The sequence below is a fragment of the Thamnophis sirtalis genome, unplaced genomic scaffold (genome assembly GCF_051295495.1).
Source record: "Thamnophis sirtalis isolate CommonGarterSnake01/CBP01778 unplaced genomic scaffold, rThaSir2_p1.2 scaffold_15, whole genome shotgun sequence".
NCBI lineage: Eukaryota > Metazoa > Chordata > Lepidosauria > Squamata > Natricidae > Thamnophis > Thamnophis sirtalis.
In genome coordinates this window covers 34,266,682-34,281,042 of record NW_028261395.1, presented here as the reverse complement: position 1 = coordinate 34,281,042, position 14,361 = coordinate 34,266,682, and positions in this window count along the sequence as shown.

Below are 14,361 nucleotides of genomic sequence, written 5' to 3'. Positions count from 1 at the left end.
ATTGGAGATGAGTTAGAATGCTTCTCGTATCATTTGCATTCATGGTACGTCCTCAAAATGAGTAATTGTAGACCCAGACTCCTAAAGTAGTTATGAATTCCTTCTAGCATGTATCTAGTAAAATTCTTCTGGGAATGGAGAACAAGAATTCTGCTGCACAAATTTGTTTTAATGTGCAATTGTAATACTGATATAGCTGTTAAGTTATTTTATATATTCCTATGTCTCTAGAATTTCTAACATCATTTTAGAGTCTAAACTAGAGCCAAAAATTATCAACCCTGGGAATTCAATTCAACAACATAATACAGTTATATTTAATTTTTGCATGAGGCATTTTGCAGGGGTGGGACTGAAAAAAGTTAGCAACCACTTCTCTTCCCGGTTGCTGGGTGGGCATGCTCATGGTGGGCATGGCCTACTTGGCCTTCTGCACCACGGTGGTGGGAGGGCGTTTTCACTCTCCCTCAGCTCTGGAGGCTTTCCTTGACCCTCAGGAGGGTGAAAAATGGCCGGAGGCCCTCCGGAGGCTCGTTTTTTGCCCTCCCTGAGCCTCCACACAAGCCCTGCACTTACCTGGCATCCAAAACGGGCTGCCTGGAGACTCGTGGGAGGGGAGGAGCAGGGTGGATGGGGCCATCCAGTCCTTGCAACTACTGGTTCGGCGAACCAGATGTAAAATTAACATCCAGTTCATCCAAACCAGTCCGAACTGGCTGAATCCACCCCTGGTATTATCAATACAACAAAACCTTTGTGTAAAAACTAACAACACTAATAACAATTTTTTAAAAACTTTATTTTGTAAAAGTAACATATTGAGAACAGCAAAGTTTGCATAAGAGAAATCATGCATATATGAGGTTGTAATCCCCCTACTTTTGGGAGAAAGAGGAGTTGATCCTACCAAGAAAATCTTAGTATGTACTGATTATTTATGACCAATTTATTGAGGCGGGATGGCTATAGTGTTGCAGAAAATGACAGGCTTTAGACTTCTCAGGATACAGGAAAAGTTTATTTGGCAGCCAGGTTCAGAAAGCTAGCCCATGGCTTAGCATTGCAAGTTCTGAACAACTTTCATTATCGAAGCACACATTCTTATACATTCTCAAAAGCATTGCTACACGGAAATCCTTAACACATTTCTTAGTGGTTACCTTGAGGAGAAAGCCTTATAAGGAGATGGGGTCTTACTTCTCCTTTTATTTATGGGGTACGTGTCATTAACGAACTTTAATTGAACCTTGGACTTTTGACATAGGCTTTTGACATAGGCTTTTGACATCTTGTGGTTAGGCACTTGCTTCCTGTTCTTTTGCAACTCTGCCTATGTGGCTTTAATATAGAAGTAAAGGGGCTCTAAGAGGCTGTCCAGCCTGACCCAGTAGGTTTCACACTTAATGTCCAAATCTCACTTTACCTCTGCTTTAATAGTAGTTATAACTGTGTTTTTTAGGATCTTAACAAATAACCCTCTAATTTCAGGCTTAGATCATTTCTACTTTTCTTTTCAAACTGTTCCTGTCTATTCAACTGCAGATCTGTTCATCTATTCAATATACAACATATTCATTCAAACTTGATAGGCTGGGTTTCAGGGTTCTTTTGATGAGTTTAAACTCAGCATAAGACTTTTTATAATGGTCTGTCGTCCCATGCAGAAATTAAGGAGAGTCGCCATGACGCAATATGTGGTAAACAGCTTGATGTGGTCTGCAGAATTGCAGATGACCACTAGATGAGAACATTAAATGTTTCTGGGTTAGAGTTCTCTGCATCTCTTGTCCTCTGGAATTTTGCAGCCCAGATCTGGCAGACACTGAGGAACGTTGAGGCAAGCTGTGGAAATATACCTTCCCATCTCATTGAATGAGTCGGGAAGTGTAGGTCAAAAGGAGGAAAGAGTGTTAGGGATGTTCATCTCCTTGAATTATATATATAAAAGATGGCATAGAAATAAATGGTAAAAGAGAAGCAATAAGCTGGACCTGCCTTAGGTTTTCTTTTAATGTTTGGTTAGCAAGCAGGGTAGATAAAAATTTAAATCAGATTTTTAAAATTTAAATCAGATTTTTTAAAATTTGTTATTAAATTTATTTTAATAAGATGCTTTTGGAGTAAAAATCTATCTAAAGATACCCTGTTTCCCTGAAAATAAGACCTCCCCAGATAATAGGGAGCCTAGGGAGCCGAGGTGGCGCAGTGGTTAGAGTGCAGCACTGCAGGCTACTTCAGCTGACTGCAGTTCTGCAGTTCGGCTGTTCAAATCTCACCGGCTCAAGGTTGACTCAGCCTTCCATCCTTCCGAGGTGGGTAAAATGAGGACCCGGATTGTTGTTGGGGGCAATATGCTGACTCCGTAAACCGCTGAAAGCCCTATGAAGCGGTATATAAGTCTAACTGCTATTGCTATAATAAGCCCAATCAAGCTTTTGAGCGGATGTGCTAAAATAAGGCCTCCCCAAAAATATTGCAAATACCCTGTCTTATTTTCAGGGAAACATGTCAGTTTTCTTTAAAAATTATGATTTAAACTGAGTTTATTTAAATCAAGCCTTTTTTCTAGTCATTTAATTCATGATTTAAATCATGATTTAAATCGACTTGATTTAAATCAAATTCGCCCTGTTAGCAAATAAAACCTATTGGCAACTTGCAGCTTTGTTTTTGAATAGGAGACAAAGTGTTATGGTCCAGACTGTGGGGCTGGCCATGGAACAGTGGACACACTCAAAATCATCCACGGATTGCATCATTCTTCATTCCAATTTTTCCCCATAATGAGTGTTGTGCAATTTCTGTCTTCATTGGAATCCTGCAATGGGTGACCAAAGGATGAAGGTTCCAGCCAAGCTCCTTGACAGGCTTCCTCTACAGGACTGACTGAAGTTTGAATACGCTTCATCCCTAGTTTTGCAGTTTGGACTTTCGCCACTATGATTGGAAGCTTTGACTTCTGTTGACATTGTTGATTGCTGCAACCTAAGACTGGGCTGGAGAAAAAAGACACATGGGACCTCCTTCTGTAAGAGCATGTGAGGACTTCTGCGAATATTCCTGTTAGTATTCTGAAGCATTACCCAACATAAATCCCTCATTCATCCCTCAGCAGAATGGGGTGTCGTACATGTCTAAATTGTGGCATTTTATCCTACTTTGTCAAAGGGACACGGTGGCTCATGGCTAAGACGCTGAGCTTGTCGATCAGCAGGTCAGCAATTCAGCAGTTTGAATCCCTAGATTTGCATAACGGAGTGAGCTCCCATCACTTGCCCCAGCTTCTGCCAACCTAGCAGTTCGAAAGCATGTAAAAAAAATGCAAGTAGAAAAATAAAGGACCACTTTGGTGGGAAGGTAACAGCGTTCCGTGTACCTTTGGCGTTTAGTCATGCAGCCACATGACCACGGAAACGTCTACAGACAGCGCTGGCTCTTTGGCTTCGAAACGGGGATGAGCATCGCCCCCTAGAGTTGGGAACAACTAGCAGGCATGTGCAGAGGAACATTTACCTTACCTTTACCTCATCCTACTTTTAGCATCAAGGGAAAAACTCTGTAAGCCATTATTCTGACACAGTACTAAGACTAGTTGCCCCTATCAATTACAAATTAGGAAAATTTATTTAGGATGTTGAAAACAGGATAATTTTTCCTCGTAAGATTTACAAACCTGAGTAGATATGTAGATTGCAAATGGACAAATGGACTCCTGGAAATAGATGTTCAGCCAGATGGGGTATTCATCACGACAAAAGAATTGATTTACATGAAAGGTGTTTTTCTGATCTTTGCCTCCGGAGGGCTGGTGGAACGGCCCGGGGGGGGGGGGGGGGGAGCATATGCCTCTAAGGGGTTAAAAAAGTAGCAAATGCAGATTGCAAATAGTTTGAATGAACAGGCGCCCCATTCAGCGATTTCTCTGGGCTTTTAGCAGAGAGGTGGGAAAAGACCGGCACCTTCACTCTCTCCCCTTCACTGCTTCAACCAAAAGAGCAATCTGCAAATACAATTTTTTTTTTTACTGGACAGAAGGAATTTATTTTATTAAAATTACCACCTGGATACCCGTGCTCCACTATGAAACTATGTGATCGGGCTTGATAAATCAACATTTACAGCTTGAAAATTAATGAGTAGTTACAATCGGCCTCTCCTCTCCCCTTCTCTCCCTCAGGCTTACCCCACAGAAGCCTCTCCCATCTTATCCCCTTCTCTCCTTCAGTCTAACTCCTTAGCATCAGAGCATTTTTCAGGGGAGGGGGAATAGAATGTATAAACTCGCAGGCCGCATGAGTCATACGCTGGCCATTCCCACGCCCAAGTGGCAGTTGAAACAGAATTCTTTTCAGGTGGGGAGGGGGAGTAGAATGTCTAACTCCTTAGCATCAGAGCATGTTAATAATGATATAAGAAATGCTAATGATCTGATGGTCATTTCAAAAAATCCTTTTTTAGCAAGCACCTAGAAGCCAAGAGGAACATACTTGCTAAATATCAAGTTTGTAGGCTTTACAATTCTGGAGATTTCATGACGATGCAGGAGTGGTATTTTACTTTTATATATAGAGATTTTTTTTTCCAATTCAGTATTCGAAACCAGAATATCCTGGGAATACTATTTTTTGTCAAAGCATGAAAAGAAGGCGCAGTGGGGAAGATGTTTTAAAAGTTTTTTTTTATTTTATGTAAGGGAAAGGAAAGCAAAGGAACAAAAGTCAGGTGTCTATCGAGTCTTTGATGATAAAAGTCTGTGATCAGGCTTATTCACAGCTGAGCAATATATTCCCCAATCATTTCTGATGATCAGAAAGAAAGCAGAGAGAAATCATGTTTCCCATTGATATCCCCAGCTCTGGGACTGACCGTAACCCAATTTCTAAAGTTGATTTTAAATATATATTGTCTGAGTTAATGGGTCCCCTGGAAATTTATATCTACCTATCCTTTTTTGTCAACCCAGGAATTCTTTCAAATTTGTTTTTATTCCTACCTGCAATCCACAACTGTGTTGAATGCTGCTTGGCTAGCATGAGGCATAGGGGTGTTTAGAAATGCTGTTGAATCAGGGGCAAACAAAGAACAACCAAAACCCCGCCTTTTTATCAGAGGGATCGCTTAATTCTCTCGTTGCATTCATAATTTGATTGGTTGGATTCCATAGAGAGATGGAAATCAAAATGTAGGCCTAGTAACGAAACTGAAAGTTGGGAAAGATAAAACCGATCTCATCATAGGACAACCAGAATAACAGAGTGTCAAACTCAAGGCCCAGGGGGGGCGGATTTGGCTCCTAGGGTGCTTAGATTTGGCCCATGGGGCTGCCCTAGAAACAGCAAAGGACCGGCCCACAGCGCCTCTGCCAGCAAAAACGGAGCTCAGGAGGGCCGTGTGTGGCCCTCCCAGGCTCCATTTTCATCTACGACGGCCGAGCTCTGTTTTCACTGGCAGAGGATGGCAAGAGGCAGTTGCGGATTAAAATGAAGCTCAAAGGAGTACATTTTTGCTGGCAGAGTGCTCGGATCACCACAGATGCCCCCGACACAAGTGACGTCAAACTGGCCATGCCCACCCCCGCCCCTGAGGTCAAACACAACCCTGATGCATCCCTCAATGAAATCAAGTTTGACACCTCTGGTCTATACCATTTCAGACAAATGGCTGTCTTAGAAGTCTCCAGTGATGGAGAAACCTGGACAAGTCATTGCATTTTGGGGGTTTGGGTGTGTGTGTGTGCGCGCATTCTCTCTCTCTTTGGGCACTCCATCTGGAAAAGGTTAGCCATCACTGGTATAGGATCTCCTGCCTTGAGCAGAGATTTGGACTAGAACACCTCCAAGGTCCCTTCCCGCCCTATTCCTCCTTGTTCTGTGTTCTAATTTTTTTAAGTTCATAAGAATTTGGGGGAGAGAGACATTCAGAAACCCCTCTTGCTCAGGGATTCCAGGTTTTCCCCCTTTTAATAAAAAGACCTGAAAAGGTTTGGAAACCCCCCAAACTATCTTCGCAAGTCCTTCACAACATCATTAAAAAATGTTGAGGTAAAGTGATAGTAGAGTGCTGACTAATAAAATAGATTAAAAGTAGGGCCTTTGCTAAGATTGAGTCCATGTGTCCACAGCATCTCAACTCCTAAGCTGAATATTGATAACAAAATTTACACAGGTTTCCCCCCCCCCCATCTGCTAAAATTATTTTATCCAAGAAACAAGTGTGCCACATTTTGTTTTGGAATACTATAAAACATGTTTTGTTACACTAGCTACTTGTGTTACATAGGAAAGCAGAGGGCAATATCAGTTTTTCCTTAATAGAGCCTTTTATTTATTTATTTATTTATTTATTATTTGACTTATATACCACTTCATAGGGCTTTCAGCCCTCTCTAAGCGGTTTACAAATTTTTTTTTAGCAAATTGAATCAGCAACTTGCCCCCACAGTCTGGGTCCTCATTTCACCCACCTCGGAAGGATGGAAGGCTGAGTCGACCTTGAGCTGGTGAGATTTGAACCGCTGAACTGCAGATCACAGTCAGCTAAAGTGGCCTGCAGTACTGCACCCTAACCACTGCGCCACCTATGATGAGCAAATACCACCTTTGTATAACTAATGGATATCAATGCCATGTTTACCTGAATTAGTCATTTTTTTTTCTCCAGTAAATCGAAATCTAGAAATTTCCAAAGTCTGATCATATTTCTTACTTCGGTTTAGTTATCACAGGGGTGTCGTGGCCCGCAGCCCGGATGCATCACGCACTGGCCAATCCCACCCCCCGGCTTAGTGAAAGGGGGGGGAAGTGTGGTACATCACATGACGACAATGTGTCATTGCGAGTTTGACACCTCTGAGTTATCATCTGTATAACTTTGAAGCTTGCAGCTGCTTCATTAGCACTTTGTCAATATATTTAGGCCGCCCAGAGAATTATCAAAGAGGGCGTAAGGGTTTTAGGAAAACTTTAAAACTGGGTTTGCACAGCACACTAAACGTCATTATTGAAGCAGCCCGACTTTCCAATTTCACCCTAGAATAGATCATAAACTAACCAAATCCGTTAGTTCGCCCAGCATGTGAAACTTCAGGTAACCTCACCAAGGTTAACAGTAATCAGGCTTAGCACTTTAAACAGCTGATTTACTAGGCGTTCAGCTGAGCTGAATAAACACATTGTATGAATGCGCAACCCAGCTGGTAGACAGTAAACAAACATGGCCCAGAGTTTGACTTCCTGTGATCCAAATAAAAAGAAAATGTCAAGAGTTTACCCACAGCTTTCACTATTATAGAGGACATCTGCTGAGCTTAGAACATAGAGCAAAATTCTAGGCGTGGAAGGAACCTTGGAGGTCTTGGAGGCCAACCCCTATTCAAGGCATGAGCCTTATACCATCCCAGTCAAATGGTTGTCAATTTTATTTTTGCAAACCTCCAGCGATGGGAGCATCACAACCCCAAGAAGGCAAACTATTTCATTGATTATTCTTACTGCCAGAAAACTCCTTACTTCTAGGTTGGATCTCTTTTAACAAGCTTCCACCCATTACTTCTTGTCCTGCCCTCTGGTGCTTTGGAGAGTAAGACAATCACATCTTCTCTATAACAAAGAATGTAATCTATTTGACTGTTTGTGTGTTTGTGCGTGTGTGTGTGTGTGTGTGTTCTAGCATAACTCTGGAACACCTCAAGCAATTTCAATCAAACTTGGTACACAGATTACTTAATCTCTGGAAACAAATACTGTGGGGGGTAAGACACTCCTAATACCCCTCAGGGTGTGTTTTCTGTTAAGAGCCTGTTGTGCCTTAAAACGGCTTCTACCATACTGCCTTAAAATGGCTTCTACTGTACAGCGCTGTGGAGTTGCCATGGTAACGGCTTCACAGTACTTCACGAGAGGGCTCCCTCTGGTAAGAGGAAAAATCCAACATTAGAAATTGCAGCGACATTCATGGAAGGAGGGTTGGGATAAATAAAATACCTGGGCAGCGCTGGGTTATTAGTCTTAATTGATTCAGATTTCTACAGCATAACATTTCTTTATTGCTATTGATTTTTAAAACCTTGCTTTTCCTATTGCTTAACCCTCTATTCAGGCCTTTGAGAAATAACCAACTCAGCTTTCTCCAGAAGAAAAATTTATAGTACAGATATCCACAAGTCAATGGCTCTTCTACCGAGACGAAGGAGGAATGAATATTTGATCTTGAAAATCTGCACTCCCGTTTACCAAGCCTGATAAGACTGATACACAGATATATCCAATTCTTCACAAGCATCCCCAGGAGTATTCATGTCGCACTTGAATTTTCATGGTGACTTTTGATTTCAGTAAGAACAAATAAAATCCCCTCTTTTCTCTTTGCAGAACAGTGGCGGTTAAAAAAATGACACTCTATTTGTCTGCATCATTTAGGGCAGGGGTGTCAAACTCAAGGCCCGGGGCCTGGATTCAGGCCCACGAGGCGCTTAGATCTAGCCTGCGGGGCTGGCCTGGAAACAGTGAAGGACCAGCCGCATATGCAGCCTTCCCGAGCTCTGTTTTCACTGGTAGAGGGTTGCAGGAGGCCGTCGCAGCTGAAAACAGAGCTTGGGAGCCTGTTTTCGCTGGCAGTTTGCTCAGGCCACCACAGGCGCCAACATGAGTGATGTTGAGCTGACCACGCCCACCGTGGCTACACACACACACACGAGGTCAAACACAACCCTGATGCGGCCCTCAATGAAATCGAGTTTGACACCCCTGATTTAGAGGTAAGCAGTAATTTTAATTTTAGAAGCTTTAACATTAAGGGTTTTTATTCAACTCTTTAGAGTTACAGTGGGAACTATTTGGGGGAAATAAAAATAAAATGCATAACATATGCAGGGAAAGCTCTAGATTTTAATGTATACATTCTTGCTTTGTGCCTGTGTCTTAATTGCCTCAATGCAATGGAGCATGGATTTCTTTCACAAAGGTCTATTGAAATGGATTTGGGAAAATCCACATCCAATGGCAAAAAAAATTTGGACGAAAATACATACCTGGTTAGAAAAAATGATAAAGCAACACACTGACTTAAAGCCAGAAATATTTTTGCTAGGTATAATACTTGAAATTTATAAAAAAGGGAATATATATCTAATACTACATGTACTGACAGCAGCGAGAATTGTATTTGCACAATATTGGAAAAAAGAAGATACCACTGCAGATGAAAATATAGTTAGAAAAATATTAGATTGTGCAGAGATGGATAGACTAACATTAAATATAAAAGATAAGGAAGAAACAGAATATTTTACAACATGGGACTTATTTTATCAGTGGCTAGATAAAAGAGGTAGAAATTAGAAGATATATATATATAAAGAAATGGACTCTGGAAAATCCAGGGTCCTTTCAGTATGAAATGCTAGAGTAGAATGGGTTACAGGGTAGAGCAGTTTCTTGTCCATTGTTCCAAATGTGTCTTTTTTTCAAAAGACAACTGGACTTTCTTTGTTTTTCTTTCGCTTCTTCTTCGCTTCTTGTCCAAGAAGTTTCTTCAGTCAAAACTGAAGAAGCTTCTTGGACGAGAAGCGAAACGTTTTCAAGGAAAAACAAAGGAAGTCCAGTTGCCTTTTGAAAAAGCACCTTTGGGACAACCATGACCTTGTTGCCCGCTGGCGGCAAGCAGAGCTGGCAGCAGAGTCAGACAGTAAGGAGGATGGGTAGGAACATGGGCAGTCCTGGGGGCTGAAGAAAGCTCAGACGAGGGCTCTGCAGGAGGGAGGGAGCAGTGAGGCAGAGGAACAGCTGGAGCCTGTTCCCAGTGTGTGCATGTGCAGAGCTGCCAGAAGACAAGAACAATTAAGAAAGCAGGGTCGACTTAGGAGTAAAGCCATACCTTGGAAGTGATTGGCCCCGCACAATAGGAAATAAAAAAGGAGCAAATGAGGAGTGGGCTTTTGCAGGAAACAATTTGTTCATTTGGTTGTTTCAAGAGTAGAAAGTTCTGTTTGTGACCGTAAGAGACTGTATGCCAAGTTTTGCCTTGCTCTGTGTTTTGAAACTAGTTATTTGGCAGCTTGCCAAACGAGATAAGGTTCATGTTGATAAACATTCCTCTGAAAGACTGCTTGCTAAGGCTTGCTGACTGTAAATGAAAGGAATTCACAGTTGTGTAAATAAAAAGGGTTTTGCCGGGACCAAGGCTCTGCTTCTTGCTTTTTAAGGAAGCCTGGGTCTTCATATCAACATTATAATGTTTGAGATTATGTGTGTGTGTGTGCCCCGCAGGTTCATTTTTTCTTATTTAGCAACCCAGGTCTGGTGCAAGAAAAATTTGAACTTCACAAATTAAACATGTAATCTTGTATATACAATATTGCCTTATTTGGCACGATTTATTTATTCTGTAGTATATTGTAAGAGAAAGAAATCCAGAGGTCCTGTCTTTGGGCTCTGAATGTTCCATTCTCCTGTTTTCTTGCTGCAAAATTGCACATTTACCTTGTCGTTTCAAAATCTCTTGCTTAAAACTTTCTTTTTAATACGCAGTATAAAAATATTCTTTGGGTGCTCAGTCTGAAACTGGGACCCGTTTTTATATGATGCAATTGCATACTCATGGAACAGAGAAGGCACAGTTTTATCTCGATCCTTAAAGATTGCTTTTATGAAGAAGCCAGTGGACTTGATCACCATGGATACTCAAATCAGTGGGTATTTCCAGATTAAAAGGGTATGAAGTTAGGAAGAGATAATTGGACTAAGGAGATCCCCAGCATAGCAGCATGCATTGGTTGGATGTGTAATGCAGCCTGTTCATTTTTGGCTTAGCACATGGATGTCAAACTTGATTTCTTTGAGGGCTGCATCAGGGTTGTATTTGACCCTTGGGGGACGGGGTAGGTATGGCCTGGGTGGGCATGGTCAGCTTGACATCACTTGAGTCTGGGGCGCCTGTGGTGACCCAAGCGCTCTTCCAGCAAAGACGGAACTAGGGAAGGCCACAAAGAGGCACCATGGGCCAGTTCCTCGCTGTTTTCAAGGTGGTGCCGTGGGCCAGATCTAAGCATCCCATGGGCCGGAGTTTGACACCCTTGGCTTAGCATATTATGAGAACCCAGCTAATTTGATAAGACATGGTTTAGTAGATTGTGATTCCAATCGCTGGGCCATGCAGGTATGTTAATCCTTGGTACTACTGTTTATATCATTGAGTCACAATCTGAAAACCAAGAATAGACTCAATTCAATTACTAGCTTTCACAAGTAGAATCCAGTGAATTTCTGATTCCTTTCCATCTATATCACAGGTGTCAAATTCAGGCACTTGGCAACTGGCATGTACTTATGACAGTTGCACTGTCCTGGGATCGTATGATCACCAGTTATAACCTTCCCAGTTGGCTTCCAACAAAAAGTCAATGGGGGAAGAGAGATTTACTTAATGACCACACGATCCATTTAACAACTGCAGTGATTCACTTAATAACGCAAAAAAAATTGTAAAATGGGGCAAAACTCACTTAAAAACTACCTTGGTTAGCAGTGGAAATGTTGAGCTCAACTGTGGTCATAAATCGAGGACTATATATTATGAAGCATATAAAGCGCTATCGAACATTAGGCCATTAGAGATCATATTTGAATGAGGACTCACCGAGCGTAAAGTAGATCAAATCAGATTATTGGTTAATTCTAATTCAGTCATTGCCTCAGGGTTGTTGTTTTTTTGGCTTTGACTTTTAAAAAACCCAGATGTTATATTATTTATTTAACAAGCACAGCACTGAATCCTACTCCTCTCAGTCATGTAATGACATATTTTTCAGAACAAGATATGTGGTTTTTTGTGAAGCTTTTAGGTCTGATGTGAACACATGTATCATTCAAATAGCCAAAAAAGTGAAATACCGTATTTTTCAGAGTATAAGACGCACCAAGATTTTGAAGAGGTAAATTAAAAAAAAAAAGTTTCTGCACTTGGCAGACCTCCCAAACCCTCTGCATGCCTCATTCTTTGTGAAAAACGGGGCATGCAGAGAGTTTGAGAGGCCTGCAAAGTGCTCCTGGGGGCTGTGGGGAGGGGGCAAAAACGAGCAAGAATCAGCCCATTTTTAACTTGTTGTTGCCCTCTCCAGCGCCCAGGAGCACTTTGCAGGCCTCCTAAATCCTCTCCATGTCCATTTTTGTGAAGGGGGTGGGGTTTTGGGAGGCCAAAAATGCTGTATTCAGTGTATAAGACGCACCCAGATTTTCACCCTTTTTGGGGGGAAAAAGGTGTGTCTTACACTCCGAAAAATACGGTATTTTCATCCCCTTCTAAAATGCAAATGTAAATGCTCTCCCTCCAGCCAAATGTTGCATCTGCTCTGTAGTTTTACTAGCTTCTTAGGTTATTTCAGGTTTGAACGACAATTTTCTAACAGTATTTCAAAAAAAAAGCATTTGGGAAATGAATTAAATTTTTTGAAAATTCACAAACTTTCCAAGCGACTCATGCTCACAATGGCCTGGAGCCATTCATCTGAAAGTTGGCAGACTCGATCTACTCAGACAGACAAGCATGTCTGCAGATTTCACTTAGTCCAGCCAAGAAATATAAATGTACCAGTCTTCCTTCTGAAGAATTCATCATCCATTAATCTCGGGATAGGCAACTTTGCCAGAGATGAAGAGGGGCGGAAACAGGCAGGGCAAAAATAGAATATTTTGGAAGGGAGGCAGGAAGTAGGCAGGACAAATCTTTGCGGTTGAGATATCATTTTTTCCCCTCTTATGGATTTGGGGATGGACGATTCTTAATTTTAAGGAGTAGTCTACTTGAATGGCTTTTCTATCTCAAACCTGTTGGCACCATCAAAAGAGATTGTTTTGGGAAGCACAAAAGAGTACGGGAACTGTAAGATGTGCTCCCCAGGTATAAAAGCATGAAAAGTAAAACTGCCAAACAGTCTTTGTCACATACATGTTTGAAAACCAGCCAAATTACTACAAAGGATTTACTTTTATTCAAATTCTGTCAAGCATAAAGAAGATTATCCATTTGCTGATAATCTATGACAGCGATGGGTAACATTTTTGTCGCTGTGAGCTAAAAGCGCACGCACACCTATAATGCAATACATGTGCGCCCCATGCGCCTCGCTCCCGTGCATGCATGTGTGACCTCCCATGTGTCGCACCCCTGCATATCTGTGCACGACCTCTGCACATGGATGCACAACCATCCTCTGTGCATGCACACACGACCTCCGCACATGCGCCCCATCCCCCTGTGCATGCGTGGCAGAGACCTAAAAACCAGATGGATGGTGGGAGACACGCACACAAGTTGTGGTAAAGCTGATCTGGGACAACGGCTACCTGTGACACGCATGTCATAGGTTTGACATCACAGCTCTATGATAATGGGAAGCATAAGCTTTGGATTGTCACATTATCTGCTTGTGTCTATAGCTACAAAATTCAGAAATGTGTAGGCGATTGTTTCCCCTGTATACTTTACGGAACATAAAGTTGGACTTTGAAAGAGCAGAACATCAATGCGTTTGAATTTTGGCATTGAAGAAGATATGAGAATACCACGAAACAGCCAAGAAAACAAACAAAACGACTATCAATCAAATCAATCTACAGTTTTCATTCAAGCCACAAATAACCGGGCTCAAATTGTCAAATTTTTGGACAGATTACGTGAAGTCTGTAAAAGCCCTCTTGAGAAGTTTGGGAAAGGTGGAAGGAAAAACAGGAACTAGTAAGGTAGATGAACTAAGTTACAGTAGTGATTGATGAACCATTAGAAGATTTGACAAAAATAATACAAAGCCAGCGAACGTAACTAAAGAAGTGTCAATAATACAGTTGGAAAGAAGAAATAAACATATGTAGATATGAAACATTTTTAGAAAAGCAGCAGTTGTTCACTGCATCCCCAAAAAATGTGAATTCGCAAACTTTTCTGTATTCAAAGGCTAAATCAATTCCCAACTGTTTAAACACCTGTCAGTTTCAGCAGGGAATTCTCCCTCCTTGTTAGATACCAGATCAGAATTTGTTCAGAGCTTATCAACAGTACCAGATTCAGGCAAGAAGAATGCAACAGACTAGAGCTGTGTTTCTCAATCTCCACAACTTGAAGAGATGTGCTTCAATTCCCAGAATTCCCCAGCCAGCCATGCTGGCTGGGGAATTCTGGGAGATGAAGTCAGAGGTGGGCGTTAGACAGAAGTGGTATTCAGCAGGTTCTGACCAGTTCTGGAGAACCGGTAGTGGAAATTTTGAGTAGCTTGGAGAACCGATAAATACCACCTCTGACTGGCCCCATCCCCATCTATTCTCTGCCTCCCGAGTCCCAGCTGAACAGGAGGAAATGGGGATATTGCAG